Raw genomic sequence first — 17,711 nt, forward strand, 5'->3', positions numbered from 1 at the left:
CCGAGCCGTGTACATGATCCAAAAGCGGTTAACTTTTTCTTTTTGGTTAACGCCCAAAGTTTTCAACCCGACCCGCCTCGGCAACCTCGACTCGAAGCGCCTCGAGCCTTAATGGCCTCCAATGTTTTTGCACGACTCATGCCACCGTCGACTTTTCGCTCGAATCATGTCACCCAGGGCACCTCGATGCTACGTGACCCGAGCCCTGTGCGCGATCCAAAACCGGGTAACGTTTTTTTTTGAACTCCCAAAATTTCATTCTTTTTTGCCTTACGAGCCCTATCATGATCTCTTTTTATAAAGAAAATTCTCAAATCGGATCGTTTCGGCTAGCCTACCTCGAATCTGGCTAGCTAGGCGTAACGCCTCGAGTCGGCTCGGCAATACGTGAACTGAAACTTGTGCGTGATCCAAAAGCGGGTAACTTGTTTTTTTTTTTCTTCTTTTTGTAATGCCCAAAATTTAGCGCTTTTCCCTGTACAGGGCCTCCCATGATTTTTTTTGTTTTTTGTTTTTTTTCCCCTCGTCGACCCACTCTGGCGACCCAGTCGGGTCGCCCGAGGCTGGGGCGACGGAGATGGGTTGACCTAGTCGGGTGACCCAAGTTGGGTCGACCCAGGCGTGCGATCCTGGCTGGGGACAGCAAGTCGATTCTATAAGTTTGCTTGCCAATTTTGCTAGCCAGGTCGGCTCACCAAGTCATCTAACCATGTGGTCTTTGCCAAATCAAGAATTGACTCTTTAAGTCCACTCACAGCTCGTCAAGCCGGCTAACCAAGATGACTTATCGTCTCGCCTCACCAGGTTGCCCCACCAGGTCGCCTCTTCTTTAAGACCGCTCACCATGTCGGCTCCCCAAGTCACCTCACCGAGTCGACTATTCAGGTTGCCTCACCAAGTCGACCCCTTAAGTTCGCTCACCAACTCAGCTCCCTAAGTCAGCTCACCAAGTCGAATCACATAGTCGTTTTACCACCTTGCCCCAGCAGGTGTGCTCGCCAAGTTGCCCCGCCGAGTTGCTTCTCTAAGCCCACTCACCATGTCAGCTCACCAAGTCGGTTGTTCAAGTACGTTGCCAAGTCAACTCTTTAAGTTCGCTCACCAGGTCAGCCCGCCCAAGTCGCCTCTTTAAGTTCGTTCGCCAGGTCGGCCCGCCCAAGTCGCATCAGCGGGCTAACTCGCCGAGTCACCTCGCGAAGTTGACTCTTTAAGTGCGCTCACCAAGTCGACTGTCCATCTCGCCTCGATAAGTTGGCTTGCCGAGTTACCGCACCAAGTCGTCGCCTCTTTAAGCCCGCTCACCGTGTCAGCTCGTCAGGTCGGCTCACCAAGTCGACTAATCAAGTAGGCCCACCAAGTCGCCTCAAGGATAGCTCCTCACCATGAGTCGCCTCACCATGTTGACTCAATGAGTCGCCTCACCATGTTGACTCTTTGAGCCCGCTCGCCAGGTCGCCTCACCAAGTCGACTCGAGTACGTTGCCAACTCGACTCTTTAAGTTCGCTCGCCAGGTCGACTCGCCAAGTCAGCTCACCATGTCATCTCAACGAACCAACTCGCCGAGTCGCCTCACCACGTCGGCTCTCTAATACCACTCGCCAAGTCGCCCCACCAACTCGCCCCGTTAGGCCCACTCACCACATCGCCCTGTTAGGCCCACTCTCACCAAGTGGACTCTTTAAGTCTGCTCATAAAGTCGAGCCACCAAGTACTCTCACCAAGTCGACTCTTTAAGTCCTTTCATCGAGTCACCCCACCAAGTACTCTCGCCAAGTCAACTCTTTAGGTCCGTTTGTAGAGTCACCCCACCAAGTCGACCCTTCAAGTGCGTTCATCAAGTCACCCCACCAAGTCGACTCTTTAAGTTCACTCATCAAGCCACCCCGCCAGGTCAGCCCACAAATTACTCTCACCAAGTCGACTCTTTAAGTTCGTTCATCAAGTCACCCCGCCAGGTCGGCCCACCAAGTGGACTCTTTAAGTTCGTTCATGAAGTCACTCTGCCAAGTCAGCCCACCAGGTCGACTCTTTAAGTTCGTTCATCAAGTCACCCCGCCAGGTCAGCCCACCAACTACTCTCACCAAGTCGACTCTTTAAGTTTGCTCACCAAGTCACCCCGCCAGGTCGGCCCACCAAGTACTCTCACCAGGTCGACTCTTTAGGTTTGTTCATCAGGTCACCCCACCGAGTACTCTCACCAAGTCGACTCTTTAGGTTCGTTAATCAAGTCGCCCCGCCAGGTCGGCCCACCAACTACTCTCACCAAGTCGACCCTTTAAGTTCGGTCATCAACTCACCCCGCCAGGTCGGCCCACCAAGTACTCTCACAAAGTCGACTCTTTAGGTTCGTTCATCAATTCACCCTGCCAGCTCGGCCCACCAAGTTCTCTCCCCAGGTCGACTCTTTAAGTTCGTTCATCAAGTCACCCTGCCAGTTCGACCCACCAAGTACTCTCACAAAGTCGACTCTCTAAGTTCGTTCATCAAGTCACCCTGCCAGGTCAGCCCACCAAGTACTCTCACCAAGTCACCCCGCTAGTTCGACCCACCAAGTCGACTCTTTAAGTTCGTTCATCAAGTCACCCGGCCAAGTCGGCCCACCAAGTCGACTCTTTAAGTCCGTTCATCAAGTCACGTGACCAGGTCAGCCCACCGAGTACTCTCACCAAGTCGACTCTTTAAGTTTGTTCATCAAGTCACCCGGCCAGATCGGCCCACCAAGTACTCTCACCAAGTCGACTCTCTAAGTCTGTTCATCAGGTCACCCCACCGAGTACTCTCACCAAGTCAACTCTTTAGGTCCGTTCATCAAGTCACCCCGCAAAGTCGACCCTCTAAGTTCGTTCATCGAGTCACCCGACCAAGTCGACTGTTTAAGTCCTTTCATCAAGTCACCCCGCCAAGCCGACTCTTTAAGTCCGTTCATCAAGTCGCCAGAACAACTACTCTCACCAAGTCGACTCTATAAGTCCGTTCATCAAGTCGGCCCAGCAAGTACTCCCACCAAGTCGACTCTTTAAGTCCGTTCATCAGTTCACCCCGCCAAGTACTCTCACCAAGTAAACTCTTTAGGTCCGTTCATCGAGTCACCCCGCCAAGTCGACCCTTTAAGTCCGTTCATCAAGTCGCCCCGCCGAGTTGCTTCTCTAAGCCCACTCACCATGTCAGCTCACCAAGTCGGTTGTTCAAGTACGTTGCCAAGTCAACTCTTTAAGTTCGCTCACCAGGTCAGCCCGCCCAAGTCGCCTCTTTAAGTTCGTTCGCCAGGTCGGCCCGCCCAAGTCGCATCAGCGGGCTAACTCGCCGAGTCACCTCGCGAAGTTGACTCTTTAAGTGCGCTCACCAAGTCGACTCACCATCTCGCCTCGATAAGTTGGCTTGCCGAGTTACCCCACCAAGCCGTCGCCTCTTTAAGCCCGCTCACCGTGTCAGCTCGTCAGGTCGGCTCACCAAGTCGACTAATCAAGTAGGCCCACCAAGTCGCCTCAAGGATAGCTCCTCACCGTGAGTCGCCTCACCATGTTGACTCAATCAGTCGCCTCACCATGTTGACTCTTTGAGCCCGCTCGCCAGGTCGCCTCACCAAGTCGACTCGAGTACGTTGCCAAGTCGACTCTTTAAGTTCGCTCGCCAGGTCGACTCGCCAAGTCAGCTCACCATGTCATCTCAACGAACCAACTCGCCGAGTCGCCTCACCACGTCGGCTCTCTAATACCACTCGCCAAGTCGCCCCACCAACTCGCCCCGTTAGGCCCACTCGCCACATCGCCCTGTTAGGCCCACTCTCACCAAGTGGACTCTTTAAGTCTGCTCATAAAGTCGAGCCACCAAGTACTCTCACCAAGTCGACTCTTTAAGTCCTTTCATCGAGTCACCCCACCAAGTACTCTCGCCAAGTCAACTCTTTAGGTCCGTTCGTAGAGTCACCCCACCAAGTCGACCCTTCAAGTGCGTTCATCAAGTCACCCCACCAAGTCGACTCTTTAAGTTCACTCATCAAGCCACCCCGCCAGGTCAGCCCACAAATTACTCTCACCAAGTCGACTCTTTAAGTTCGTTCATCAAGTCACCCCGCCAGGTCGGCCCACCAAGTGGACTCTTTAAGTTCGTTCATGAAGTCACTCTGCCAAGTCGGCCCACCAGGTCGACTCTTTAAGTTCGTTCATCAAGTCACCCCGCCAGGTCAGCCCACCAACTACTCTCACCAAGTCGACTCTTTAAGTTTGCTCACCAAGTCACCCCGCCAGGTCGGCCCACCAAGTACTCTCACCAGGTCGACTCTTTAGGTTTGTTCATCAGGTCACCCCACCGAGTACTCTCACCAAGTCGACTCTTTAGGTTCGTTAATCAAGTCGCCCCGCCAGGTCGGCCCACCAACTACTCTCACCAAGTCGACCCTTTAAGTTCGGTCATCAACTCACCCCGCCAGGTCGGCCCACCAAGTACTCTCACAAAGTCGACTCTTTAGGTTCGTTCATCAATTCACCCTGCCAGCTCGGCCCACCAAGTTCTCTCGCCAGGTCGACTCTTTAAGTTCGTTCATCAAGTCACCCTGCCAGTTCGACCCACCAAGTACTCTCACAAAGTCGACTCTCTAAGTTCGTTCATCAAGTCACCCTGCCAGGTCAGCCCACCAAGTACTCTCACCAAGTCACCCCGCTAGTTCGACCCACCAAGTCGACTCTTTAAGTTCGTTCATCAAGTCACCCGGCCAAGTCGGCCCACCAAGTCGACTCTTTAAGTCCGTTCATCAAGTCACGTGACCAGGTCAGCCCACCGAGTACTCTCACCAAGTCGACTCTTTAAGTTTGTTCATCAAGTCACCCGGCCAGATCGGCCCACCAAGTACTCTCACCAAGTCGACTCTCTAAGTCTGTTCATCAGGTCACCCCACCGAGTACTCTCACCAAGTCAACTCTTTAGGTCCGTTCATCAAGTCGGCCCACCAAGTACTCCCACCAAGTCGACTCTTTAAGTCCGTTCATCAGTTCACCCCGCCAAGTACTCTCACCAAGTAAACTCTTTAGGTCCGTTCATCGAGTCACCCTGCCAAGTCGACCCTTTAAGTCCGTTCATCAAGTCGCCCCGCCGAGTTGCTTCTCTAAGCCCACTCACCATGTCAGCTCACCAAGTCGGTTGTTCAAGTACGTTGCCAAGTCAACTCTTTAAGTTCGCTCACCAGGTCAGCCCGCCCAAGTCGCCTCTTTAAGTTCGTTCGCCAGGTCGGCCCGCCCAAGTCGCATCAGCGGGCTAACTCGCCGAGTCACCTCGCGAAGTTGACTCTTTAAGTGCGCTCACCAAGTCGACTCACCATCTCGCCTCGATAAGTTGGCTTGCCGAGTTACCCCACCAAGCTGTCGCCTCTTTAAGCCCGCTCACCGTGTCAGCTCGTCAGGTCGGCTCACCAAGTCGACTAATCAAGTAGGCCCACCAAGTCGCCTCAAGGATAGCTCCTCACCGTGAGTCGCCTCACCATGTTGACTCTTTGAGCCCGCTCGCCAGGTCGTCTCACCAAGTCGACTCGAGTACGTTGCCAAGTCGACTCTTTAAGTTCGCTCGCCAAGTCAGCTCACCATGTCATCTCAACGAACCAACTCGCCGAGTCGCCTCACCACGTCGGCTCTCTAATACCACTCGCCAAGTCGCCCCACCAACTCGCCCCGTTAGGCCCACTCGCCACATCGCCCCGTTAGGCCCACTCTCACCAAGTGGACTCTTTAAGTCTGCTCATAAAGTCGAGCCACCAAGTACTCTCACCAAGTTGACTCTTTAAGTCCTTTCATCCAGTCACCCCACCAAGTACTCTCACCAAGTCAACTCTTTAGGTCCGTTCATAGATTCACCCCACCAAGTCGACCCTTCAAGTGCGTTCATCAAGTCACCCCACCAAGTCGACTCTTTAAGTTCATTCATCAAGTCACCCCGCCAGGTCAGCCCACAAATTACTCTCACCAAGTCGACTCTTTAAGTTCGTTCATCAAGTCACCTCGCCAGGTCGGCCCACCAAGTGGACTCTTTAAGTTCGCTCATGAAGTCACTCTGCCAAGTCGGCCCACCAGGTCGACTCTTTAAGTTCGTTCATCAAGTCACCCCGCCAGGTCAGCCCACCAACTACTCTCACCAAGTCGACTCTTTAAGTTTGCTCACCAAGTCACCCCGCCAGGTCGGCCCACCAAGTACTCTCACCAGGTCGACTCTTTAGGTTTGTTTATCAGGTCACCCCACCGAGTACTCTCACCAAGTCGACTCTTTAAGTTCGTTCATCAAGTCGCCCCGCCAGGTCGGCCCACCAACTACTCTCACCAAGTCGACCCTTTAAGTTAGGTCATCAACTCACCCCGCCAGGTCGGCCCACCAAGTACTCTCACAAAGTCGACTCTTTAGGTTCGTTCATCAATTCACCCCGCCAGCTCGGCCCACCAAGTTCTCTCACCAGGTCGACTCTTTAAGTTCGTTCATCAAGTCACCCCGCCAGTTCGACCCACCAAGTACTCTCACAAAGTCGACTCTCTAAGTTCGTTCATCAAGTCACCCTGCCAGGTCAGCCCACCAAGTACTCTCACCAAGTCACCCCGCTAGTTCGGCCCACCAAGTCGACTCTTTAAGTTCGTTCATCAAGTCACCCGGCCAAGTCGGCCCACCAAGTCGACTCTTTAAGTCCGTTCATCAAGTCACGTGACCAGGTCAGCCCACCGAGTACTCTCGCCAAGTCGACTCTTGAAGTTTGTTCATCAAGTCACCTGGCCAGGTCGGCCCACCAAGTCACCAAGTACTCTCACCAAGTCGACTCTCTAAGTCCGTTCATCAAGTCACCCCGCCAGGTCGGCCCAGCAAGTCGAATCTTTAAGTCCGTTCATCAAGTCACCCCACCAAGTACTCTAACCAAGTCGATTCTTCGAGTGCGTTCATCAAGTCACCCGACCAACTACTCTCACCAAGTCGACTCTTTAACTATGTTCATCAAGTCACCCCACCAAGCAATCTCACCACGTCAACTCTTTAGGTCCGTTCATAAAGTCACCCCACCAAGTCGACCCTTCAAGTGCGTTCATCAAGTCACCCCACCAAGTACTCTCACCAATTCGACTCTTTAAGTCTTTTCATCAAGTCACCACACCAAGTACTCTCACCAAGTCAACTCTTTAGGACCGTTCATCAAGTCACCTCGCCAAGTCGACCCTTGAAGTCCGTTCATGAAGTCACCCCACCAAGTCGACTCTTTAAGTCAGTTCACGAAGTCACCCAACCAGGTCGGCCCACCAAGGACTCTCACCAAGTCGAATCTCACCAAGTCGACTCTCTAAGTCTGTTCATCAGGTCACCCCACCGAGTACTCTCACCAAGTCAACTCTTTAGGTCCGTTCATCAAGTCACCCCGCAAAGTCGACCCTCTAAGTTCGTTCATCGAGTCACCCGACCAAGTCGACTGTTTAAGTCCTTTCATCAAGTCACCCCGCCAAGCCGACTCTTTAAGTCCGTTCATCAAGTCGCCAGAACAACTACTCTCACCAAGTCGACTCTATAAGTCCGTTCATCAAGTCGGCCCACCAAGTACTCCCACCAAGTCGACTCTTTAAGTCCGTTCATCAGTTCACCCCGCCAAGTACTCTCACCAAGTCAACTCTTTAGGTCCGTTCATCGAGTCACCCGCCAAGTCGACCCTTTAAGTCCGTTCATCAAGTCGCCCCGCCGAGTTGCTTCTCTAAGCCCACTCACCATGTCAGCTCACCAAGTTGGTTGTTCAAGTACGTTGCCAAGTCAACTCTTTAAGTTCGCTCACCAGGTCAGCCCGCCCAAGTCGCCTCTTTAAGTTCGTTCGCCAGGTCGGCCCGCCCAAGTCGCATTAGCGGGCTAACTCGCCGAGTCACCTCACGAAGTTGACTCTTTAAGTGCGCTCACCAAGTCAGCTCACCAAGTCGACTCACCATCTCGCCTCGATAAGTTGGCTTGCCGAGTTACCCCACCAAGCCGTCGCCTCTTTAAGCCCGCTCACCGTGTCAGCTCGTCAGGTCAGCTCACCAAGTCGACTAATCAAGTAGGCCCACCAAGTCGCCTCAAGGATAGCTCCTCACCGTGAGTCGCCTCACCATGTTGACTCTTTGAGCCCGCTCGCCAGGTCGCCTCACCAAGTCGACTCGAGTACGTTGCCAAGTCGACTCTTTAAGTTCGCTCGCCAGGTCGACTCGCCAAGTCAGCTCACCATGTCATCTCAACGAACCAACTCGCCGAGTCGCCTCACCACGTCGGCTCTCTAATACCACTCGCCAAGTCGCCCCACCAACTCGCCCCGTTAGGCCCACTCGCCACATCGCCCTGTTAGGCCCACTCTCACCAAGTGGACTCTTTAAGTCTGCTCATAAAGTCGAGCCACCAAGTACTCTCACCAAGTCGACTCTTTAAGTCCTTTCATCGAGTCACCCCACCAAGTACTCTCACCAAGTCAACTCTTTAGGTCCGTTCGTAGAGTCACCCCACCAAGTCGACCCTTCAAGTGCGTTCATCAAGTCACCCCACCAAGTCGACTCTTTAAGTTCACTCATCAAGCCACCCCGCCAGGTCAGCCCACAAATTACTCTCACCAAGTCGACTCTTTAAGTTCGTTCATCAAGTCACCCCGCCAGGTCGGCCCACCAAGTGGACTCTTTAAGTTCGTTCATGAAGTCACTCTGCCAAGTCGGCCCACCAGGTCGACTCTTTAAGTTCGTTCATCAAGTCACCCCGCCAGGTCAGCCCACCAACTACTCTCACCAAGTCGACTCTTTAAGTTTGCTCACCAAGTCACCCCGCCAAGTCGGCCCACCAAGTACTCTCACCAGGTCGACTCTTTAGGTTTGTTCATCAGGTCACCCCACCGAGTACTCTCACCAAGTCGACCCTTTAGGTTCGTTAATCAAGTCGCCCCGCCAGGTCGGCCCACCAACTACTCTCACCAAGTCGACCCTTTAAGTTCGGTCATCAACTCACCCCGCCAGGTCGGCCCACCAAGTACTCTCACAAAGTCGACTCTTTAGGTTCGTTCATCAATTCACCCTGCCAGCTCGGCCCACCAAGTTCTCTCACCAGGTCGACTCTTTAAGTTCGTTCATCAAGTCACCCTGCCAGTTCGACCCACCAAGTACTCTCACAAAGTCGACTCTCTAAGTTCGTTCATCAAGTCACCCTGCCAGGTCAGCCCACCAAGTACTCTCACCAAGTCACCCCGCTAGTTCGACCCACCAAGTCGACTCTTTAAGTTCGTTCATCAAGTCACCCGGCCAAGTCGGCCCACCAAGTCGACTCTTTAAGTCCGTTCATCAAGTCACGTGACCAGGTCAGCCCACCGAGTACTCTCACCAATTCGACTCTTTAAGTTTGTTCATCAAGTCACCCGGCCAGATCGGCCCACCAAGGACTCTCACCAAGTCGACTCTCTAAGTCTGTTCATCAGGTCACCCCACTGAGTACTCTCACCAAGTCAACTCTTTAGGTCCGTTCATCAAGTCACCCCGCAAAGTCAACCCTCTAAGTTCGTTCATCGAGTCACCCGACCAAGTCGACTGTTTAAGTCCTTTCATCAAGTCACCCCGCCAAGCCGACTCTTTAAGTCCGTTCATCAAGTCGCCAGAACAACTACTCTCACCAAGTCGACTCTATAAGTCCGTTCATCAAGTCGGCCCACCAAGTACTCCCACCAAGTCGACTCTTTAAGTTCGTTCATCAGTTCACCCCGCCAAGTACTCTCACCAAGTCAACTCTTTAGGTCCGTTCATCGAGTTACCCCGCCAAGTCGACCCTTTAAGTCCGTTCATCAAGTCGCCCCGCCGAGTTGCTTCTCTAAGCCCACTCACCATGTCAGCTCACCAAGTCGGTTGTTCAAGTACGTTGCCAAGTCAACTCTTTAAGTTCGCTCACCAGGTCAGCCCGCCCAAGTCGCCTCTTTAAGTTCGTTCGCCAGGTCGGCCCGCCCAAGTCGCATCAGCGGGCTAACTCGCCGAGTCACCTCACGAAGTTGACTCTTTAAGTGCGCTCACCAAGTCGACTCACCATCTCGCCTCGATAAGTTGGCTTGCCGAGTTACCCCACCAAGTCGTCGCCTCTTTAAGCCCGCTCACCGTGTCAGCTCGTCAGGTCGGCTCACCAAGTCGACTAATCAAGTAGGCCCACCAAGTCGCCTCAAGGATAGCTCCTCACCGTGAGTCGCCTCACCATGTTGACTCTTTGAGCCCGCTCGCCAGGTCGCCTCACCAAGTCGACTCGAGTACGTTGCCAAGTCGACTCTTTAAGTTCGCTCGCCAGGTCGACTCGCCAAGTCAGCTCACCATGTCATCTCAACGAACCAACTCGCCGAGTCGCCTCACCACGTCGGCTCTCTAATACCACTCGCCAAGTCGCCCCACCAACTCGCCCCGTTAGGCCCACTCGCCACATCGCCCTGTTAGGCCCACTCTCACCAAGTGGACTCTTTAAGTCTGCTCATAAAGTCGAGCCACCAAGTACTCTCACCAAGTCGACTCTTTAAGTCCTTTCATCGAGTCACCCCACCAAGTACTCTCACCAAGTCAACTCTTTAGGTCCGTTCATAGAGTCACCCCACCAAGTCGACCCTTCAAGTGCGTTCATCAAGTCACCCCACCAAGTCGACTCTTTAAGTTCACTCATCAAGCCACCCCGCCAGGTCAGCCCACAAATTACTCTCACCAAGTCGACTCTTTAAGTTCGTTCATCAAGTCACCCCGCCAGGTCGGCCCACCAAGTGGACTCTTTAAGTTCGTTCATGAAGTCACTCTGCCAAGTCGGCCCACCAGGTCGACTCTTTAAGTTCGTTCATCAAGTCACCTCGCCAGGTCAGCCCACCAACTACTCTCACCAAGTCGACTCTTTAAGTTTGCTCACCAAGTCACCCCGCCAGGTCGGCCCACCAAGTACTCTCACCAGGTCGACTCTTTAGGTTTGTTCATCAGGTCACCCCACCGAGTACTCTCACCAAGTCGACTCTTTAGGTTCGTTAATCAAGTCGCCCTGCCAGGTCGGCCCACCAACTACTCTCACCAAGTCGACCCTTTAAGTTCGGTCATCAACTCAGCCCGCCAGGTCGGCCCACCAAGTACTCTCACAAAGTCGACTCTTTAGGTTCGTTCATCAATTCACCCTGCCAGCTCGGCCCACCAAGTTCTCTCGCCAGGTCGACTCTTTAAGTTCGTTCATCAAGTCACCCTGCCAGTTCGACCCACCAAGTACTCTCACAAAGTCGACTCTCTAAGTTCGTTCATCAAGTCACCCTGCTAGGTCAGCCCACCAAGTACTCTCACCAAGTCACCCCGCTAGTTCGACCCACCAAGTCGACTCTTTAAGTTCGTTCATCAAGTCACCCGGCCAAGTCGGCCCACCAAGTCGACTCTTTAAGTCCGTTCATCAAGTCACGTGACCAGGTCAGCCCACCGAGTACTCTCACCAAGTCGACTCTTTAAGTTTGTTCATCAAGTCACCCGGCCAGATCGGCCCACCAAGTACTCTCACCAAGTCGACTCTCTAAGTCTGTTCATCAGGTCACCCCACTGAGTACTCTCACCAAGTCAACTCTTTAGGTCCGTTCATCAAGTCACCCCGCAAAGTCGACCCTCTAAGTTCGTTCATCGAGTCACCCGACCAAGTCGACTGTTTAAGTCCTTTCATCAAGTCACCCCGCCAAGCCGACTCTTTAAGTCCGTTCATCAAGTCGCCAGAACAACTACTCTCACCATGTCGACTCTATAAGTCCGTTCATCAAGTCGGCCCACCAAGTACTCCCACCAAGTCGACTCTTTAAGTCCGTTCATCAGTTCACCCCGCCAAGTACTCTCACCAAGTAAACTCTTTAGGTCCGTTCATCGAGTCACCCCGCCAAGTCGACCCTTTAAGTCCGTTCATCAAGTCGCCCCGCCGAGTTGCTTCTCTAAGCCCACTCACCATGTCAGCTCACCAAGTCGGTTGTTCAAGTACGTTGCCAAGTCAACTCTTTAAGTTCGCTCACCAGGTCAGCCCGCCCAAGTCGCCTCTTTAAGTTTGTTCGCCAGGTCGGCCCGCCCAAGTCGCATCAGCGGGCTAACTCGCCGAGTCACCTCGCGAAGTTGACTCTTTAAGTGCGCTCACCAAGTCGACTCACCATCTCGCCTCGATAAGTTGGCTTGCCGAGTTACCCCACCAAGCCGTCGCCTCTTTAAGCCCGCTCACCGTGTCAGCTCGTCAGGTCGGCTCACCAAGTCGACTAATCAAGTAGGCCCACCAAGTCGCCTCAAGGATAGCTCCTCACCGTGAGTCGCCTCACCATGTTGACTCAATCAGTCGCCTCACCATGTTGACTCTTTGAGCCCGCTCGCCAGGTCGCCTCACCAAGTCGACTCGAGTACGTTGCCAAGTCGACTCTTTAAGTTCGCTCGCCAGGTCGACTCGCCAAGTCAGCTCACCATGTCATCTCAACGAACCAACTCGCCGAGTCGCCTCACCACGTCGGCTCTCTAATACCACTCGCCAAGTCACCCCACCAACTCGCCCCGTTAGGCCCACTCACCACATCGCCCTGTTAGGCCCACTCTCACCAAGTGGACTCTTTAAGTCTGCTCATAAAGTCGAGCCACCAAGTACTCTCACCAAGTCGACTCTTTAAGTCCTTTCATCGAGTCACCCCACCAAGTACTCTCACCAAGTCAACTCTTTAGGTCCGTTCGTAGAGTCACCCCACCAAGTCGACCCTTCAAGTGCGTTCATCAAGTCACCCCACCAAGTCGACTCTTTAAGTTCACTCATCAAGCCACCCCGCCAGGTCAGCCCACAAATTACTCTCACCAAGTCGACTCTTTAAGTTCGTTCATCAAGTCACCCCGCCAGGTCGGCCCACCAAGTGGACTCTTTAAGTTCGTTCATGAAGTCACTCTGCCAAGTCGGCCCACCAGGTCGACTCTTTAAGTTCGTTCATCAAGTCACCCCGCCAGGTCAGCCCACCAACTACTCTCACCAAGTCGACTCTTTAAGTTTGCTCACCAAGTCACCCCGCCAAGTCGGCCCACCAAGTACTCTCACCAGGTCGACTCTTTAGGTTTGTTCATCAGGTCACCCCACCGAGTACTCTCACCAAGTCGACTCTTTAGGTTCGTTAATCAAGTCGCCCCGCCAGGTCGGCCCACCAACTACTCTCACCAAGTCGACCCTTTAAGTTCGGTCATCAACTCACCCCGCCAGGTCGGCCCACCAAGTACTCTCACAAAGTCGACTCTTTAGGTTCGTTCATCAATTCACCCTGCCAGCTCGGCCCACCAAGTTCTCTCGCCAGGTCGACTCTTTAAGTTCGTTCATCAAGTCACCCTGCCAGTTCGACCCACCAAGTACTCTCACAAAGTCGACTCTCTAAGTTCGTTCATCAAGTCACCCTGCCAGGTCAGCCCACCAAGTACTCTCACCAAGTCACCCCGCTAGTTCGACCCACCAAGTCGACTCTTTAAGTTCGTTCATCAAGTCACCCGGCCAAGTCGGCCCACCAAGTCGACTCTTTAAGTCCGTTCATCAAGTCACGTGACCAGGTCAGCCCACCGAGTACTCTCACCAAGTCGACTCTTTAAGTTTGTTCATCAAGTCACCCGGCCAGATCGGCCCACCAAGTACTCTCACCAAGTCGACTCTCTAAGTCTGTTCATCAGGTCACCCCACCGAGTACTCTCACCAAGTCAACTCTTTAGGTCCGTTCATCAAGTCACCCCGCAAAGTCGACCCTCTAAGTTCGTTCATCGAGTCACCCGACCAAGTCGACTATTTAAGTCCTTTCATCAAGTCACCCCGCCAAGCCGACTCTTTAAGTCCGTTCATCAAGTCGCCAGAACAACTACTCTCACCAAGTCGACTCTATAAGTCCGTTCATCAAGTCGGCCCACCAAGTACTCCCACCAAGTCGACTCTTTAAGTCCGTTCATCAGTTCACCCCGCCAAGTACTCTCACCAAGTAAACTCTTTAGGTCCGTTCATCGAGTCACCCCGCCAAGTCGACCCTTTAAGTCCGTTCATCAAGTCGCCCCGCCGAGTTGCTTCTCTAAGCCCACTCACCATGTCAGCTCACCAAGTCGGTTGTTCAAGTACGTTGCCAAGTCAACTCTTTAAGTTCGCTCACCAGGTCAGCCCGCCCAAGTCGCCTCTTTAAGTTCGTTCGCCAGGTCGGCCCGCCCAAGTCGCATCAGCGGGCTAACTCGCCGAGTCACCTCGCGAAGTTGACTCTTTAAGTGCGCTCACCAAGTCGACTCACCATCTCACCTCGATAAGTTGGCTTGCCGAGTTACCCCACCAAGCCGTCGCCTCTTTAAGCCCGCTCACCGTGTCAGCTCGTCAGGTCGGCTCACCAAGTCGACTAATCAAGTAGGCCCACCAAGTCGCCTCAAGGATAGCTCCTCACCGTGAGTCGCCTCACCATGTTGACTCAATCAGTCGCCTCACCATGTTGACTCTTTGAGCCCGCTCGCCAGGTCGCCTCACCAAGTCGACTCGAGTACGTTGCCAAGTTGACTCTTTAAGTTCGCTCGCCAGGTCGACTCGCCAAGTCAGCTCACCATGTCATCTCAACGAACCAACTCGCCGAGTCGCCTCACCACGTCGGCTCTCTAATACCACTCGCCAAGTCGCCCCACCAACTCGCCCCGTTAGGCCCACTCGCCACATCGCCCTGTTAGGCCCACTCTCACCAAGTGGACTCTTTAAGTCTGCTCATAAAGTCGAGTCACCAAGTACTCTCACCAAGTCGACTCTTTAAGTCCTTTCATCGAGTCACCCCACCAAGTACTCTCGCCAAGTCAACTCTTTAGGTCCGTTCGTAGAGTCACCCCACCAAGTCGACCCTTCAAGTGCGTTCATCAAGTCACCCCACCAAGTCGACTCTTTAAGTTCACTCATCAAGCCACCCCGCCAGGTCAGCCCACAAATTACTCTCACCAAGTCGACTCTTTAAGTTCGTTCATCAAGTCACCCCGCCAGGTCGGCCCACCAAGTGGACTCTTTAAGTTCGTTCATGAAGTCACTCTGCCAAGTCGGCCCACCAGGTTGACTCTTTAAGTTCGTTCATCAAGTCACCCCGCCAGGTCAGCCCACCAACTACTCTCACCAAGTCGACTCTTTAAGTTTGCTCACCAAGTCACCCCGCCAAGTTGGCCCACCAAGTACTCTCACCAGGTCGACTCTTTAGGTTTGTTCATCAGGTCACCCCACCGAGTACTCTCACCAAGTCGACTCTTTAGGTTCGTTAATCAAGTCGCCCCGCCAGGTCGGCCCACCAACTACTCTCACCAAGTCGACCCTTTAAGTTCGGTCATCAACTCACCCCGCCAGGTCGGCCCACCAAGTACTCTCACAAAGTCGACTCTTTAGGTTCGTTCATCAATTCACCCTGCCAGCTCGGCCCACCAAGTTCTCTCGCCAGGTTGACTCTTTAAGTTCGTTCATCAAGTCACCCTGCCAGATCGGCCCACCAAGTACTCTCACCAAGTCGACTCTCTAAGTCTGTTCATCAGGTCACCCCACCGAGTACTCTCACCAAGTCAACTCTTTAGGTCCGTTCATCAAGTCACCCCGCAAAGTCGACCCTCTAAGTTCGTTCATCGAGTCACCCGACCAAGTCGACTGTTTAAGTCCTTTCATCAAGTCACCCCGCCAAGCCAACTCTTTAAGTCCGTTCATCAAGTCGCCAGAACAACTACTCTCACCAAGTCGACTCTATAAGTCCGTTCATCAAGTCGGCCCACCAAGTACTCCCACCAAGTCGACTCTTTAAGTCCGTTCATCAGTTCACCCCGCCAAGTACTCTCACCAAGTAAACTCTTTAGGTCCGTTCATCGAGTCACCCCACCAAGTCGACCCTTTAAGTCCGTTCATCAAGTCGCCCCGCCGAGTTGCTTCTCTAAGCCCACTCACCATGTCAGCTCACCAAGTCTTTTGTTCAAGTACGTTGCCAAGTCAACTCTTTAAGTTCGCTCACCAGGTCAGCCCGCCCAAGTCGCCTCTTTAAGTTCGTTCGCCAGGTCGGCCCGCCCAAGTCGCATCAGCGGGCTAACTCGCCGAGTCACCTCGCGAAGTTGACTCTTTAAGTGCGCTCACCAAGTCGACTCACCATCTCGCCTCGATAAGTTGGCTTGCCGAGTTACCCCACCAAGCCGTCGCCTCTTTAAGCCCGCTCACCGTGTCAGCTCGTCAGGTCGGCTCACCAAGTCGACTAATCAAGTAGGCCCACCAAGTCGCCTCAAGGATAGCTCCTCACCGTGAGTCGCCTCACCATGTTGACTCTTTGAGCCCGCTCGCCAGGTCGCCTCACCAAGTCGACTCGAGTACGTTGCCAAGTCGACTCTTTAAGTTCGCTCGCCAGGTCGACTCGCCAAGTCAGCTCACCATGTCATCTCAACGAACCAACTCGCCGAGTCGCCTCACCACGTCGGCTCTCTAATACCACTCGCCAAGTCGCCCCACCAACTCGCCCCGTTAGGCCCACTCGCCACATCGCCCTGTTAGGCCCACTCTCACCAAGTGGACTCTTTAAGTCTGCTCATAAAGTCGAGCCACCAAGTACTCTCACCAAGTCGACTCTTTAAGTCCTTTCATCGAGTCACCCCACCAAGTACTCTCACCAAGTCAACTCTTTAGGTCCGTTCGTAGAGTCACCCCACCAAGTCGACCCTTCAAGTGCGTTCATCAAGTCACCCCACCAAGTCGACTCTTTAAGTTCACTCATCAAGCCACCCCGCCAGGTCAGCCCACAAATTACTCTCACCAAGTCGACTCTTTAAGTTCGTTCATCAAGTCACCCCGCCAGGTCGGCCCACCAAGTGGACTCTTTAAGTTCGTTCATGAAGTCACTCTGCCAAGTCGGCCCACCAGGTCGACTCTTTAAGTTCGTTCATCAAGTCACCCCGCCAGGTCAGCCCACCAACTACTCTCACCAAGTCGACTCTTTAAGTTTGCTCACCAAGTCACCCCGCCAGGTCGGCCCACCAAGTACTCTCACCAGGTCGACTCTTTAGGTTTGTTTATCAGGTCAGCCCACCGAGTACTCTCACCAAGTCGACTCTTTAAGTTCGTTCATCAAGTCGCCCCGCCAGGTCGGCCCACCAACTACTCTCACCAAGTCGACCCTTTAAGTTAGGTCATCAACTCACCCCGCCAGGTCGGCCCACCAAGTACTCTCACAAAGTCGACTCTTTAGGTTCGTTCATCAATTCACCCCGCCAGCTCGGCCCACCAAGTTCTCTCACCAGGTCGACTCTTTAAGTTTGTTCATCAAGTCACCCCGCCAGTTCGACCCACCAAGTACTCTCACAAAGTCGACTCTCTAAGTTCGTTCATCAAGTCACCCTGCCAGGTCAGCCCACCAAGTACTCTCACCAAGTCACCTCGCTAGTTCGACCCACCAAGTCGACTCTTTAAGTTCGTTCATCAAGTCACCCAGCCAAGTCGGTCCACCAAGTCGACTCTTTAAGTCCGTTCATCAAGTCACGTGACCAGGTCAGCCCACCGAGTACTCTCGCCAAGTCGACTCTTTAAGTTTGTTCATCAAGTCACCCGGCCAGGTCGGCCCACCAAGTCACCAAGTACTCTCACCAAGTCGACTCTCTAAGTCCGTTCATCAAGTCACCCCGCCAGGTCGGCCCAGCAAGTCGAATCTTTAAGTCCGTTCATCAAGTCACCCCACCAAGTACTCTAACCAAGTCGATTCTTCGAGTGCGTTCATCA

The sequence above is a fragment of the Cupressus sempervirens genome, chromosome 1 (genome assembly GCF_028749045.1).
Source record: "Cupressus sempervirens isolate cs-2001-9-10 chromosome 1, ASM2874904v1, whole genome shotgun sequence".
Lineage (NCBI taxonomy): Eukaryota > Viridiplantae > Streptophyta > Pinopsida > Cupressales > Cupressaceae > Cupressus > Cupressus sempervirens.